Below are 15757 nucleotides of genomic sequence, written 5' to 3'. Positions count from 1 at the left end.
CTTGTGTTCTTGAATTGCATCACTGGCTCAGAGGAAGCCATTCTTAGTACTGTAGCAAACTCTTTGAAATTGACAAAGAATATGGGAATAGATAGAAACCCCTGTAGAGAATCCATCATTGAGAGTTGAATGATTTGTTGGACACAGCATCAGTGCCAAAATGTTTCTTTCTCTGTTAGTCTCATGGAGATAGCATTCAAGGAGCTGGACAATATAACCATCATTATAAAGAAACTCTGACAATGTTTTCTTGTAATGTAATGGAAAAGTTTTGCCCAGCTTCAGAACTCTTTCTTCTTTTTCAAAATAAATGAATGAGCTTTATTTATAACAGCCTTCATTGTATCCATAAGATCATGCAGAATTATGGGTCTTCTTTCAGCAGCAGTTTCTCACCATCATCATCATCATCACCAATTTGCAGACATTTGAGATATGCCAGTACAGAATCTGTGAACACACACTGGAACATGAAAGTCCTGAGTCTTACTTAGAAATTAGGTCCTCCCCATGCCGGTCTCTACACCTATCAGTAAGTACTGACATGCACTAGAATCTGGAATTATCAGAAAACGGAAAGAAAGGAGAGAAAATCCACTCCCTCTCAATCTGAGACCGAATTAAAAACAGACATTCATCAGTAAAGTCATGGTCAAACAGGCCAGAGAATTCTTAACTAGCCTGTTCTAAGAAATATAGACAGATAGATAGATAGATAGATAGATAGATAGACAGATAGATAGATAGATAGATTCATGGCCAGAGGATATATACAAAAAGAACTCATTTTTTGTCTGGATGGTCCACAACATGAGAGGAGATGTGTGTGATGGGACAGAGGTGTGGACAGATGGGAGAGATGTGTGTGTGTGTAGCACATTCAACAGTGATTCTACAGTTCAAATAAATGGGTAATTGACCATCCACTTCAACTTTACTAGAACAGCATCTGTTTTTGAATGAGTCTGACTGACTCAGTCCTGATAAGGCATGTCCAAGTGACCTACATTTCATTTTTAATGGTAACTTGCAAAGAAGGTAACAAGCTTGTCCTCTTACATCATTGATGAAAAAGGAGATAAATGTTTGAGGATGGCTTTATTCATTGCTTGGATGTATGCACATGACTTTTTTCTTTTACTTTCCCAAGTTATGTCAAAATCTTCCTACCACCCTGGTTTACAGCCAAACTGCTAAGACCACCAAGATTCTCACTGGGCAAGAGGAGGCCTGCACGTCTGCTGCCCACAGGCCCAAACCTCACAACCAGACCTGCATCTTGCTTTTTGTTGTTGTTTCCTGTTTGTTTTGTTTTTGTTTTAGCTTGTTGTAGTGGTTTCTTTGTTTTTGTTTTACTTTTCATTCTTGAGAAAGAAGTTGACTTTGGAGCTTTGAAATCTCATGAGATTTCTTTTGGAGACATAGACTTCTGAAACATCTTGTATGCCTTCAATGAATTTGAACTTTAAACTCATTTTCCTAGAATTTTCTCATGGAGTGAGAAAACATTGCAAACATTTATAGCTACCCTACACTATGCCTGCATTACAATAAAAAAAAAAAAATCTACAGAAGTACCACCCTTCCTTATCTGTAGACATTCCCCTTCTACTACTTCTTTCTGACAAACCTTTCCTAACAAACCACCATCAGCTTAACATTCATGTGGATGAAATGACATATTCTGCTCTTTTCTACTCCACTGCTGTTGGCCTCAGTACATGCCTCTTTGCTGACACCGCAGAGGAGGTAGGTTTCTAGCACAGTAGCCCACAGCTCCTGTAAACACAACTGACAATGTAGTGCTCTATCCCCTGACACCACATGGAGATTGAAGCACCAGCAGTGATTTCTCTGAGTCTAAGATTAACTATAATTTGAGGGCATTGTCAGTCTTATATTTAGAAAGTAAGTAATTATTGTGAAGTGCTAAATGGACCAACCAACTTGCCTAGGAAACTAACAACATTTTCAAGTACTACTTGATAGCTGATGAAGAGAAGAGGCTCTTCATGTTGCCCCTCAATCTGTTCCAAAAACTCTCCTGCCTTACAATAGCTTAGGAAAATCTTAACCAGTGAGCAAGGATCTGGTGTGCTGCATCTGCTTTTCACCCTGCCTGACTTCAGGCGATTTGCCCCTCTTCATGTCTTTGTTGGCTAGGGCCATCCTCTCATCACTTCCCACGTTAGGGCAGTCTCCCTGAGGCAGAGCAAGACTTTTTATTTGTGCCAACAAACAGGTCTTTACATGGGTCTCTACATGATGGAGGTCCATGAGGACACCCTCAGGAATCACAGCACGGAGGTAATTAAATTGTGGAAAGATTGTGTACTTAGGTTTTCAATCTTTTTATGAAGAAAAAGAACTGAAGTTTTAACATAAAAATGAGTTGCATCTAGAGCACACTAAAAGTCACTATACTATCCAACTTCCTGTCTAATAAAATAACAGCCAATTAACACTGCTGATACCCATGAATACATATGTGCAAATTCTGCCCAGCACCTTGAAATGATCACAGGTACACGTATTTTGGGGAAGAAGGAGAAACAAAGAGAGGTAGTGGCTACATTACCATGACTGGTGGCACGCATGGGCATGCTTGGAGCTCACCCAGTACTCTGACATAAATACAGCCTACTTGTGTCCAGGACATCTTTGAGATAATGGTGGTTAACCCGAACATGAAGATGTTTCCAATGGTTGATATTATGTGAAGGCAAATTCTGTGACTCAAGAAAGTCACAATCTTTAAACTTGGTGGAGCTCCAAGGAGTATCAGGGAGCCTTCTTTCCCATTGACCCTTTAGATGGCTCTTTTTTTTACTTTTTTTCTTTTTTTTCTAAAATATCACTCTATTCTCATACTCTGTAAAACATAGAGTCCACCAGTCACTTAAATTGGAAAGCACCCCAAGATATTTTTAGTCCAATCTCCTGCTCAAAGCAGGGCCAGCTAGGCAAGGTTGCTTACTTCCTGCCCAGTTAGGTATTTAGATTAGAAATTTTAGATTTCCAAGAACGTAGAACTAACTGCCTCTGCCTGGGTCATGCACACAGTTTGATCACATACTTGATATCTCCCTCCAGCCCCCCAAGTATTTAAATAGCATTTACTTTGCTTCGTTGTCTGCCTGTTTCCTACAGCTGTACTCTTCCAAGGATGCTCTAACTGTTGCCTCTCCACTTTCCCATGAGGAATGTGAAATCTGCCAACCACCCTCACTTCACCCCGCTTCTGCAGAGCTGAACCATCCCAAGCCTCTCAGCCTGTCCTATTACCTCTTGTGGGATCATTTAGTGATGTTTCAGATTGGCTAGCCACAAATGTTAGGCACTGCTGTTCTGGTTGCCCAGTTGGCCAGTAACAGGAGGGCCATCAGCCTATTTCAGACCATCTCTGACTATTCAATCAGTGCCAGCCTGTGAGGGCTCTTGGCTGGTCTACTCTAGTGCTGCTCTGACATAGCCCAGCACCAACCTCCACAGACAGATGTGCTCCCAAGCAAGCATGCTTCCAGGGTGTAACAAAACTATTCAATTTAAACATTGTACAAAGTGCACACAAGACACATTACTTCAGAATCCATTTGCTACGTTGTCTGGAAATATGTGTGACTTAAAAGGTCTGCTTCTTGTACTTCTGAAATGCCATTAACAAAAAAAAAAAAAAAAACATGTTGAGCTTTACTGAAATATGCAGAAAGGGGAAAGCTCTCCTTAATTTAGGAAATCAATACCACAAAGGATAGGTGGCAGCTTTAGTATTTATATATATATATATGTATATATACCAAATGACACCCATCTCTGGAGCTGGACTCTGGTTATCTGAAAACTCCATGAGAAAATGAGCCTGGATTGTCACCACAGGGCAGGCAGTAGAAAGGGATTCATCTCACCAGACTTTAGAGAGTAAATGTTTACATTTGACTGATGTTTAGACTCTCTTTGTGGGTGGTGGAGTGAAGTGTTTCTTTGGAAGCTCAGTTCAGCTGTCCTGCTTTAGATATTCACAGCATGAAAGGGGGAACTGATCCTGAGAAGGACAGGTTTTCATGAATTACAGAGGTGTCTGGAGCACTGGATGGTCCCCAGGTCTCTACCAGTGTCTTTCCTATACCCTGCACAAGCACCAGCCATGAGTAAAACACTGGGTCACAGGGTGAGGTTGTCAAATACATGTTCCTGGTAGCACAGTGAATACACATTGTAGAGAGAAAAGATACAGCCAAGGGCAAATAACAGTTTCCCAATATCAAATGAATGCTTGCCAGGCTGTTTGCAGTTTAATGAAGAGATTTACCTCAGACATAGACAATGTTATTACAGGTATTTCAGCCCTCCTCATGGCTTAGGCATTAATAACATGAAGAGGGAAGTTTATTAATAAATGATGCAAGTTTGGCATGGACTGAATTGTGAAAAAGAAAACCAAAAAACATTATCAGGAAAGTAATGTTTTCTTTTTTTTTTTTTTTTTTTTTTTAATCCCAGTTAGAGCTGTAGAATTTGAAAAATCACCATCACCTTGAAGAGAAAAGCTAACCTTTTTGGTCCCAGTCCATGTACCTCCATCCCCAGAGTTAGGGAGGCAGCACCATCCCTGGCAGCAGCTCTAGTGCCTGAAGTCCAGGTCCTTCAGCCCCAGTTATGGCAGGAAGAGCAAGCATCAGCTTCTGCTTTTGACTGTTTTGGCCCTCAGTTGTCCCTTCCTCCCTACCTCAGTCAACTCATCTCACTTACTACTTTTGTTGCCTTTTGGTAAGTGTTGTCTGGTTTATCTCCTCTCTCTCCCAACAGCAAATACCTCTCCTTGACAGGAAGGAAAATTACTAAATAATTTGGTAATATGAAAACTATGCTTCAGCTGAAGTACCGTTAAGAATGCAGACTCTCATCAATTTTCCTCTCCTAATGGGCATATCAGAGGTCCTGTAGTTTTGAATTAGAGCTGTACTAGTGTACTAGAAAAAATAAAAAATTTGGGGCTGTGACCAAACCTTTAGCACCCCTGAATTACCAAAACACAAGTTCAGCTTTCACGTTTGCACTCACTTCAAGCTCCTGCATCTGCCTAGGATGAGAAGTCGATGTCTGCATTACCATTTCCATAATGACTGCCAATAGGGAACACAGCCTCACTGTCTCTGCGACTGCAGCCTCCTACTGTTTGTCAATTTTGCTTGGGAGCTGGATTATTTGATTAGACTTGTTCCCACAGTTTCACCCTGCACTCTGCAAAGATGCTTTCCCCCCACCACGAGGCTGCAAAGGCAGCAGTGGGGAAAGTTCAAAGAAAGAGCGCTGGACTGAGATGACTCACAGGATTGATCTCCTTGATTGCTTGTTCTGGGATCCCCTTGCTCCTCCTGCAAGCCGCCTCTGCTCCTTCCACTTGGCTGCCTCGTGGAGCACGGCAGCAGTCGTGGCAATGCCGGCCCACGTCCGCACTGCGAAGCTGGAGGAGGACAGGCTTTCTGCAGTGACTCACAATGGGTAAAGTCATGAATGCTGTAGAAAAATCCTTTTAAGTCTCTGGTGGCAAATGGGTGACTTGATTTTAGCTGCCACACCTCTGTTCTCTCAAACTCACCCCTAGCTCAGCTTCCAGGAGGCAGCCTTACACGAGTCTCTCCCCAGAAAAAAAAAAAAAAAAGTGATGCCTTGCCCACCACCAAGCCCACTGCAGCACTGCAAAGCACAAGTGATGGAAAGTCAGCCCTGCACACCTTACTGGGGTGGAGGGGAGAGGTGAGGCATGCATCCTGCAGCCCCTGGAGGTCAGAAGTCCTGCAAATCTCATCCTCAGAGTGCTTCACACTGACTTCGAGCATCGTAACTGGAACAACGCTGTGTGCTCAGTCATCTGCCCTCTTTGGAAAAGTAGGGGCAAAGAGAGAAAAACAGGCTGATTGAAGAGGTGGCAGGATTACCAGCTACTAGGTATATTAGGGTGAGCTTAGCAGCACAGCATGGCAGTGCTCAGCACTGGACAACACCTTGCCTACCAGTAATTCTGCTCGTTTGCAAGAATTCTCAATCCTATCCCCAAATCCTCAGAATTACAGCCGTCACTTCACCACATCAGGGCCCTACTATTTCCAACATTTGGAAAGAGATGCCGAAATGTTTTCTTTTAAAGCCTGATTAATGTTCCTTGTCAGATCACATGTTTCATTAAATTAAATAATGTTCCAATTAATTGATCTGTTTGCAGACATTCTTAATTTAGTAAATGCTGAGGAGAATGCTAAAATTACCATTATATTTCTGACAGAAGCACCACTAAAGTCTGATAATTGATAGCTTTGCTGTTTTCTCTGATGGCCTGAAAAGCTTTTAAAGCTAAATTCTGTAATCATGTTCATCTTTGGAAATTAGTTTTGTGAAACCACACATTTAGTTCTTGCTGAGAAATCTCATTTTAGTCATTTTTAACATAATTTATAATGCATAAACTAAATTAGCTTTTGTAGCTAAGCCAGCACATTTTCCTCTAATTTTTATCTCTTCCTAATATATTTTTGACCTTGAGAATGGCAATATCTGTAGGATACTGCAGCCTCGGAACAAAGGAATCATTTCCATTCCATCACTATGGTTACACTTTCTTCTGTCTCCAGCACCGAGACGGCTGGAAGTGTTGTATCCCGAGTCCTCAGGAGGGCAAGAAAACTTCATTTAATGTCATTTAGTTCTGATTACACAAACAAGCACACACAGCAGAGCCTGGAACGTAGCAAATCACTGCATTGTGTTTACACTGAATATGAGATGCAACCAACAACAAAAAATGGGTACCACGAATTGCTGTCCCTCCCATGCTGTTTCTGCAGCCACGAATGTTCATGCCTGCTCATCTCAGGTGGTTCAAGCCAGAGTGCTGTGCAAGCACCAGCACCGCCTGTGGGTTCAGCTCAGTGCCAGCTCCTTGGGAATCTTCATTCCCCACAGGGACAATGAAGACAGAGCAGAATTGAGAATCTTGGCTTCTCTCTGACCTCCAGAAAAATTTATTTATTTATTTATTGGATAATTTGAAATGTCTTCAAGTGGCTTTATTCTAACCTAAGAAATAAAGCTGTGGAACCAGGAAAATTAAGTGCATGCTATTTGTGACAAAACGAAGAGTCTTCACACCAATGGTGCTGCATTCTTTCAAATAACTTTATACCTATCTGGCAATAACAGTGTGGTGGGTCAGAATTTTCTTCCTAGTTTTTTTCTTTTCTTAGGTAGAACCATTACTCTGCCATTTGACACTTCTTGCATTGAAAAGCTTGTGTCCTGTACCATCTATCTATGCAAATTTCCACAATGGGCATACCTCCTTACTGAGAAAAACATCCTCCAAAAACCCACTTGTTCTTTGTAACACAAGGTTTTACCCCTCACATGTGTTTAAGGGCTCAACCCATTAGAGACTTCATTCAGAGCTAAGTAGTGTTGCTATAAAATAATTAATTTGGAAAATGGAAAAAACAAAAACAAAAAAACAAAACACTAATCAGCTTTCAGACTTCAATTCAGCAAAGGCTTCCTGTGCGTGAAAAAAATTAAGCACACACTGAACTCAAAGCATGGCTTCTTCATTGATAATCACCAACTCTACATCATGGTGTTTCCAGTTCTTTTTTTTCTTTTCTTTTTTTTTTTTTCTTCTGATTATTTACTTATTTCTCTCTGCATAGTTATGGCGTAAAATTTTTCATGTCACACTGAGATTTCAAAAAATATTTATCTCAATATTGTCTTTCTTTGGAAGGATTACAAATGAGAAAAATAGACAAGGTAGAAAAAAAAAATATCCACCCTGAAAGCTACCTTTGATAAAAATTAATTTTTCACTAAAAAAAAAAAAAAGGAATATTCCATTTTAATTTTTTTTTCTGTGAAAGTCTTTTTGAAAAGAATTTATCATTAAAATTCTTTTGAGAAAACCAGCTCCCCTGGAACTCTCATATTACAAATATCTGATCTCACATTTTTTCCTCTTTATTTTATTCTGTCCCTACTAAATACACATGCTCCCTCCTGGGCCACTTATTCCCACTGTGTTCTGCTCTGTCTTGCCACCCTCCTCTTGCTTCATCTCCTATATAAAAATGTCTCAGTTCCTGCACTATAAAAGATTGCTCTCTTTTTGTTCATCTTCCAGTGATCAGTCCTAAAAGCAGGCTGCTGATTTTTCCAGTTTTCATTAAATATCATCATTCTGAAACACTTCTGCTCTGTAATGTGATCAGAACAGTAAGTGTTTTACACCCAAAACCCATCCAGTAAGTCACACCGTGGGACTAATGTCCAGTTGAGGTAATTTGCCTTTCACCAGCTCCAGCCATACCACACACCACTTGAGTCTTTGCAAAATGCCTTCAAAGAACTGTCCTAGAAGGAAATTTGAGGAGCAAATAACATTTAATTTAAAAAAAGAAAAAAGCCTCCCACCAACCCCCTAAAACAACCCTGCAAACCAACCCACAATTGTTGTGTCTAAGTTATAGTTGTGAAGTATAAATTAGAGTATTGGTTGAGTAAGTTATTCATTATGGACTGAAGGAGTTACGTCTTTTCACCCTGGAGAAGAGAAGACTCAGAGGGGACCTAATCACAGTATTCCAGTACTTGAAGGGTGGCTGTGAAGAGGACAGAGGCTCTTTCTCCACAAAGAGGCACATGGAGAAGACAAGGGGCAATGGGTACAAGCTGCACCAGGAGAAGTTTTGTTTTGAAATAAGAAATACATTTTTCACAATGAGAGCAACCAGTCACTGGAACAATCTCCCCAGTGACATGGTAGAACCCCTGTCACTGAAGGTTTTCAAGACGTGAAAGGTTGAACCTGATAGTCTTTTGAAGTTCCTTGAAACCTGGGTTTTTCTGTGGTTCTGTTATTGTATGATTTTCAGCCTAGAGAAGAGAACAATCTGGGCAGAACTTATAGTGGCCTTCCAAAATCTAAAAGGGGCCTACCGGAAAGCTGGGGAGGGGCTCTTTTTCAGGGAGTGTAGTGATAGAACAAGGAGTCATGGCTTTAAACTGAAATAAGGTAGGTTTAGATTAGATATAAGGAAGAAATTCTTCACTCAGAGAGTGGTAAGGCACAGAAACAGGCTGCCCAGGAAGCTGTGGATGCCCCATCCCTGGAGGTGTTCAAGGCCAGGTTGTGTGGGTCTTTGGGCAGCCTGGTCTGGTGGGAGGTGTCCCTGCCCGTGGGAGGTGTCCCTGCCCATGGCAGGGGGTTGGAACTGCGTGGTCTTTAAGGTCCCTTCCAAACCCAAACCATTCTCTGATTCTATGTATATATACTGTCAGCTCCTGTCTACCAAGACCATTTTAATTTCACTATTCATGTTGATAATAAAAACACAATCCTGGCAAAACATTACACACATCAGTTAGAGCTGGGTGCTGCAAATAGGCTTGGTAGCTGTAGCTTTTTTAATATTACATGTCACCTAAACATGAGACCACTACAAATCTTCTCAGATGACACACTACCTCCCACCTGCAGCAAGCCCTCTCCAGATAGAATTTCTCACTTCATATGCCCAGGGAGCTATAGAAATTAGTTATACTGCTGAGAAGTCATCAAGCAATGAAGTACTTCTGAAACATCATGTGGGAAAGCAAGGAACACTCTTCCCATCACTGGCATCCAGGTTGGATAAGTATATTCTCTAAGGATCAAGTCTGTCAGAGCACAAACAGAGTTTAAAAGTAAGAGAGGTCTATCCGATGACAGCAAGGACTGGACAATGGAAGAAAGACTCAGGCTGAGCCATACTTAGTGAGGTCTAAACCTGGGGGTGAGTCCTGGCCTGATTTCTTCTATGAGAGAGATGGAGAAGGTGAAGGTTGAGACAGCATGCACTTTCCTTTTAATTTCTGTCTTCCCCAAAATTATCTAGACTTTGGTACACCTCTAGGCTTATGCCAACATCCATGTCTCTACTCTGAAACAAAATGACCTAATGTTTAAGCACTCAGTGGGAGCAATTCTAGTGTGATCACACACAGTCATCACACAAGAAAAGAGTCAAAACACTCTAAGGTGAAGCAAATCTTCCATTGTCCTATTGATCCCTTCCAAAATCAGTTGCACTGCATATTTCAACCACCCAGTGTTTATCTTGTATTTCTTGCACCCGTAACTGAGATGGAGGTCCTATTAATATGTCTATAAATACACTGTATTAATAGGTCTATAAGTACACTGACTCTTGTCTTGTGAGTATGTTGTACAAAGAACCTTTAAACTCTTCATAGAAATTCTTACTGCAATAGCAACTCATTTGGCTAAGGGGTGTAGCACACATCGTGAGATTTAGTCAGGCAACCAGGACCTAAATAAAACTTTGTCAGGATAGTACGATTAAAGAGCAACTCTACATTGAGTAAAATGAAGAGAAGTAGACAAAAGTAGACAAACAGATGCATCACAAAATACAAATGGGAGGAGAGGAGATAGGAGGACCCCTCGGTTCTAGGTGTGAAGTAGCACCAAGCTTCTATAATTTGAAGTCTGACTTGGGTGGGATCTCTTTGAGATTGCCTTAATAAAGGTTAAGAATGCATTGTAGGAGACAATGAACTTAATGTGACAATGTGACTTAAGCTTCATGTACAGTCTTGACTCCTCAGGAAGAAAAGAAAAGCACTGCATCCAGAGAAAACCTCTGTAATGTCCCTCTGGTGTATTTCAGAGCTCCCAGAGCAGCTTTTTACTGCCTCTCCTTAGTTTCTGTCTGGCACATTTCCAGCCAACACTTCCAGTACTGTCAAACTGTATTTCATTTTTCATTTCAAGTGTTTTAAATTTCAACTATCATAATTTAATTTGAAATTATCTTCAGACATTGTACGTGGGCTGTGAGTGTGAATAGTCTAGGGAAAAATGGTAATAGCAATTAAGACTAAAGGAGGTTCTTATAAAAGTGTCATTTTTTTTAGGAAGAGTTGTAATAGTATTTTCTGTCAATATAATTCTCCTTTTCATAGGTAATAGAAATAAGGATATATGTTAGGAGCATGTATGTTGACAAATTAGAAGAACTTAGACCTGCAGAAACTATTTTCCTGTGTTCCTTATCCAGCTAGACACTTAACCTCTGATTCCCACTTTATTACTCTCAATTTTCTCACAAGAATGTGAATCAGTTGTATTTCTGAAAGATGTGTATGTGTCAGACCTAAACATTAGTGCTCGCTTTAAGAATTTCCCATCTCGAACAAACATATATGCATATATATGTACCTACTTCCTTTATTCACATGAATATATGACATTCACCTGATGAATTATTGTTTTGGTTATAAATGCACACAATGCCAGAAATTCTCATTTTATGATTGCTTTCTATTGCTTAGATCCTGAGATGAAGTCCTCCACACTAGGACTTAGACCTGAATGGTTTTGGAAAGTTTAAGCATTTCATCCACTTCTGAGAAACCTAAAAAGTAAGTGGTTTGGCCAGTTGAGAGAAAGAGAAAGAGAGAGAGAATCTCATTTTAACTTTTCTTTGAACAGAGAACATCATCCCCTCAAGCTTTGTAGCCGGGACATGTGATTTTGTAAGGGAGTTACCTTTTTGACAAAGATGTGCCCTTTACTGCCACCATGACTTTGAAAAACAGTGGTTTGCACACGCTCAGCAGAGACATGCCTGGCAGTGAGTGCGGCTGCATAATTCATGAATGAATCAGTCTGTTCTCTCACCTGGCAATTACAGTGCTGTGCCTGCATCCAGCTTCAAACCCAACACAAGAACTGGGATCTCGTCTCCTTGTGTTGAATTGCCACACTGCCACCATGTCGGGCTCAACCTAAGGGCGGAGTAGTTTCATTTTAATTTAGAGGATAAGAGCTAGACTTGCATAGATGTGGCAGAAAGAACAAATTCAGATAAATGGCTGGGGAGGAGAGGCAAAGGAAGCCCAAGGCCAAGAGTGGCAGGAGTGAGGAAGAAGCAGGGCTGGGAAAGGACAGCTACATTTTGGCCTGATTAGGGTCAGAAGAGCCAAATCCAAAGGCCAACACATGGACTGAAAATGCTTTCTGAGACCTTTGCAAAACTGAGTGATTAAAGACAGACAGGGTGTCTCTGTGCAAAACAGACACGGGCCCAAATTAAAATTTCTTCCCTGTCACCATATCTGCTGTTACCTGTCAGTAATTAGCTCTTGTGCTTTGACAGCTTTATCATGAATATATATTTACAAAACTGTACCTAGACTGAGTAGGTAAAATAAATCCAAAGGTGAAGTCCTTGTGCAATTGAGAGCTATTGTAGTTTTATCTTGAATTTCATCTGGCTGAGGACAGCATCCTGAGTAGCATACCACAAAGAGTTTATGTTAACCCCTTCTGAGTAGTTTTTGCACTGTAAATTGACATTATTCCTTCAGACTTTCAGTAATGTGGCAGGATTTACTTGCAAAATTCACAGCAGCACAGCACGTGTGTTCAGCTAAAGTCATCAGCAATCAAGCAGTTTCTCAGAAAATAGGGACACATAAATTACTCTATATAAAGATCTACTAAATCAAAACAAAGAGACAAAGGAACGGTTCCTTGAAACCAAAAAACTCTGTTATGGTTGTTAACTTCCTAGAAAACAGTGAGCTTCTCATTAGGCATGCTAAAATCAATCAGGAAAAAAAAATACAATAATTAAAATAATCTTCCAACTCACAATATTTTAGGTATATGAATGCCGTGTGGCTTGTTTGTTACTAGGCTGCAAGACCTTTATTTCATATTTAATATTGAAAATTTGAATACTGAATATTTAATATGAAACAAAGGTCCTGCAGCTCAGAAGCAAACAACTTGCAACACTCTAAATGCAAATGTAGAGATAAAGCAAAAATCAACATACTGGAACGATTGTGTGATCCTTCAAGGTCTTGGAGCAGACTGCTGAGAAAAATAATTCCTGGCTACTGTCTTGTACAAGTAGAAGTTTTCCACCAGCTGGAAAAGGACCAAAAATCATTTGTTGGTGGCTTGTCATTGGTCTGCTGAAATATTCTTTTGTGTATTGCTTCATTTCGTGCTGTAAGAACAGCAAGAATTTCAGCCATCTAAGTGTGCTTACTTTGAGAAAAATAAAAAAAGAAAAAAAAAAGAAAAAAAAGAAAAAAAGAAAAAAGAAAGAAACTATAAAGGTGGGAAAACCTACTTTGAGCAGAAGCACACTGGATTTTATAAATTATTTTTGTATTTTTTGGAAGTTCCAGGCAATTCTGAATTCACTTTAGTCTTCAGGCAGATGACTGGGGCTGTCTCAGCCATCTTTAGTGGTATTTTATTCTCTGCCAATAAATCTACGCCCCTAAAAGGAAACATAAAAACTGTAGGGAAAAATTGAACTTCCTTCAGAGGAGTAATTTTATCTGAATTAGTCAGTTCTGGCCAGAGTTTAGTCACCAGCACAGCACTCCCTGCTGCTGCAGTTGAGAGGGTATCTTCCTCGTCCCATTCAGTCCAGACCAACCAACCCAGTGCCATGTTTATTTTGTGCCATAGATCTGCCTTTGGAAACCTCACCTGCTTCCCCCCAGCCAAAGGCTCTACCTAACACATAGCTCTTAATCCAGAAAAAAAAGGTTACAACCCCTGTAGGAGTGTTGTGTCCTCTCTGTTACATTATCCCATGGGCTTGTATGTTAGCAGAGGCAAAGACAGGCTGAATGGACAGAGAAGCATAAAAGAGTGTGGCTTGCAAACCCATCTCCCTGGGTAGCCAGATGGAGACTGCAGGCAGGGAGAGAATTTAGGAGGGAGCAGCACCTGTCTATGCACGACCTCCAGCAACTTAGGGGAAGGTGCAGAGTCCAGAACCAAGGGGTCAGCCCTGCTTGTGCCAAGAAGCTAAGACAACCACAGGCAGAGATAAAGTAGGCAGCTGCTCAAGGCAGCAGTTCTGGGAATGGAGAAGGAGGTGGTTCAGTATGTTCACTACAGCCCCTACCACATCACCTGAGCAGCTCAGAGCATGAGGGCAATGCACAGGTGGTTGCTGAGGTTAACTTCTGCATCCACTGGCACAGGGCACACTACTCTTCCAGGTCTCAGTTCTGCTCCGGGGAGATGTGGAGTGGGAAGAATTGCTCCAGCTCTGCATCCTTCCCTCATTTCTGGATGATGCCCAGCAACTTCAGCTTGGTTTTGCCTTTGGCCTGGGTAATACAGGGTTGAATAGAGCTAAGAATCAGCAAAGAACTACTTTGGCTGGCTTTGTGCCTATGCCATAAAGGAGGTAGGAAGGTAGCCTTTGTGGAAACCATGAAAGACCATGTACCCTCAAATCTTGCTGGAATCAATGTGACCTGTTTCAAGTGTAGCAGGCTGTGGCTGTTAGCACACATACTTAATGTTGCACTTTTAGGATGCCATTAATGTTCTGATATATTATTAATTAGACTAAAAAGGGAGAAAAGACACAGCAGATACCAATTACTATTAGTAGAAGCTGTAAATACCCTGCCTTTTTAAATTCTCAATCTTGTAGATTTGAATATATTAATGTTTTATTTAATATATATTAATTTCCTATCAAACTTCAAAGTGAACTTTCTTATCAAGCCCATTTCAAGTGTATTGCATAGGTGAAGCTAAATGTCCTGGGGACATAAATACAACTCGTTCAATTTGCATTTTCAGATCTGTCCCACTTTTTATAATAATGTTTATTAACTGTATTTAAAGATGATGTATAACAAATATAAACAGGTCTAGCAAAATAACTTTTAACAATGACTCTGCTCTAAAAAGTAATGAATTCTATAAGAAGTATTACTATTTTGCTGAAAGTGGTACTAGGTTGTAAATTATATAGGACTGAGCACATTCCTATTGAGGTCAATTGGAGATTTACTACAGATATCTCTGCAATGGGAATAGAGATAACACATGTTAGTTAAAATCAGAGCCTTACAAAACTAGTTTCTATAATCTTAAAGCACCTCAGATACCATTAACTTCTACAGAGATTTCTGGGAAAAGCTATTTGGGAGTGAGATAAGCAAAATATAATTCTCTGGGGTTCACTGTAATAAAAATAGAAGCTTAAAATCAGGAGCTGGCAGAGAAGGAAAGAGAAAGAGAGGAAAGACTGGCTGATGAGCATTTCTAAAGGAATATCTTTCCTTAATCAGGTTTTGAGAATATGGGGGGAATATTTACTCTTCGGGGAAAGAGTACTTGTCACTAACTTGTCTTCTTTTTCTGATGGGTGTAGCCATCCGGTGGAGTAGGAATATACTGAGTTAAAGTACAGGAGAAAACAAAAGAACATGACTTTGGTCAAATAGACCCTATTTGGCAGCTTCCAGCATTTCCAAGATATCTAGGTTCACTTGGACAGCATTCCTAATTTTAACAATGCATGTGGACTAGTCTGTTGTGATGGAAACAGATTGCTGAAAAGATGATGGTTCTTAAAAGGCTGTGGCTGCTGTTGTACAGAAACTTTGCAGAAAATCCGCCTTAAATGTGTGTATACATTTAATATCCATGCCAATATACATAAACATATGAACTGTGCCTATTCCACATAAGGTATAGTAATATAATTTTAAAAGGACAAGTTGATATTACAATTCCAAAACTTTAAATCTGGCCACTGTAATCCATATCAAAGGTATTCATTGCAAATTCTGAATCTTACCAACAGAAACACAGTTTTCTTTTACTCTGAATGCATATTACTGAATGCATATTACTCACAGTTTACATAATGTCACA

The sequence above is a fragment of the Anser brachyrhynchus genome (assembly GCF_964034855.1).
Source record: "Anser brachyrhynchus genome assembly, chromosome: Z".
Classification (NCBI taxonomy): Eukaryota; Metazoa; Chordata; class Aves; order Anseriformes; family Anatidae; genus Anser; species Anser brachyrhynchus.
Note: the sequence above shows the minus strand (reverse complement) of the source record.